This window comes from Rattus norvegicus, chromosome 4 (assembly GCF_036323735.1).
Source record: "Rattus norvegicus strain BN/NHsdMcwi chromosome 4, GRCr8, whole genome shotgun sequence".
Lineage (NCBI taxonomy): Eukaryota > Metazoa > Chordata > Mammalia > Rodentia > Muridae > Rattus > Rattus norvegicus.
In genome coordinates, this window is record NC_086022.1 from 138,588,215 (window position 1) to 138,590,058 (window position 1,844).

A 1,844-nucleotide genomic window follows, 5' to 3' on the forward strand; every position below is an offset into this window, starting at 1 on the left:
GGAGTTTTGTTCACTGATAGAACAGCAGATGAGAGATAAGCTGGTTTGTAACTGGTAGAGCTAAAACTAGAGGAAGTAACATTCATGAAATACATGTTCATCAAATGGGAAGCCACAGAATGCAGAGTCAGCGAAAGCACTTAGAAAAGCACTTGTATACACAAAATTGAACAAAGTTAAAAAAACAGTTATAAACTCAGATAAACATATCTCCATTTCTTAAGGCAAGTTACATTCTCTTCAAAAACAAAATAATTTAGACAATGACTTGAAACAGTGATAGGAGGTAACTTCCTTGATTTGATCCTATTAAAATTCTCCTAAAGAGGAGACAGAGACACTATTCTACTCCATGCCCACTTCTAGAAGCATTGTAGGTGTGGTTGCTGTGTTACATGAGAATCAGTAGGTGGCAGACAGGAGATAGGCTCAGTGTTCTCATCCATGGACATCAGAATGATTAGTAGCCAAGAGTAATCTGAAAGAATAGAGCCTGAGAAGACCACGAGTCCTGCATGACCCAGGCCTGGTAGCTGCCAGGATTTAAAAAGCCAGAGACTTGAAGAACTCCATCTTGGTCAAGGACCCTAAGCGGGAGTGAGCCGAAGACCAACGTCTATCACATGGAGCAACTCAGGCTAGCTGGGTGAGGAGGTAGTCTAGGTGACCATCAGATTGGTTCCCTGGGCCTGAATAGGGAGCTAGCCTGAGGTAACCACAAGTCACATGCCACTCAGGCCTGGTAGGAGAGAGAAGAACTGTGTCCAAGACGACCCTTGCTTGGTGCCCTGATACGGGCGGAGGTCATAGCATTCCTGAGACCACTCTTAAGATGAATCCTGACAATCAGAGATCCTGGTCCCACCAAGAAGAGCTGTATGTGGTGAAGAAATGGAAGAGAAAGAGAAACAGAAGGGTGTGAGCACAATGATCAAAGGCAGAAATGGGTAGCAGGCAATAGTCTGATGTGAGTAGCCAGTGATGACACCTCAGACCATAGTAAGCCCTGAACTGTGCTGTCATCAGGGGCCCGGTATGGGCATGTGGCCTTGAAACATTAGGGGTCTGTTACCACCAATGACCAGGTTAATGTCTCAGGGCTGGGCTCTAACCCAGAGACATATTGTCTAAGAGCTGTGCAAAACAGGCCTCATCCTTCGTCTGGGAATCATGGGAAAGCTAGCCCTGGGGACATGAGAACAGAATAACTGACTCTGCCCATTGCCAGCTGCTGTGCTTAGAAGAACAGGCCCTGAACATTGTGAGAGCTGCGGGTAAGTAGGCCCCAGAGGATGTGCACCTGGGAGATGAGGCCCTACCACTTGACTCCCATGCAATGACATGGATAAAGGAGAGAAAGCAGCTTCTTTCTCACCCATCACTACCTGCAGCAGGTAGGAGTCTTGACCCTCAGGTTAAGAGAGGAGCAGAGGTGGTCCTGCCTCTCACCATCTGTGAAACCTTGTACTATGGACAGCATAGTAGAGCTGACCCTGGTAGGAAGTACATGGGCAAGCCGGTCCTTAGGGTGTGACCATGGAAAAGCTGGTCCTGTTGTCTGCTGTGCAGAGGCATGGACAAGAGAGAGATGACCTTATGCCAGGCAGGCGAGTGTGTGGGAGAGTGTAGGGATAATCTCTTCCATACTGTGTGGAGGCATCACCTGAAACTAAAATTTCGATGGCTAATAATGCAGGGCACATTGTAACATACTACAGCTTCCACACTAAGTCTTTTTTTTCCTGGTGTGAGGTTGCAAGGGCAGAGGAAGGGCAGGACGGGAGGTGGAGGTGAGTGGTATTGGGGTGCATGATGTGAATTTCACAAAGAACCAATAAAAAATT

At 47.1% G+C, this 1,844-nt stretch overlaps 1 pseudogene; it reads left to right on the forward strand.

Annotated features, from left to right (window-relative positions):
- The first annotated feature begins 355 nt into the window (after positions 1-355).
- On the forward strand, positions 356-472 carry LOC120102718 (small nucleolar RNA SNORA17; annotated as a pseudogene).
- Positions 473-1,844: the final 1,372 nt, after the last annotated feature.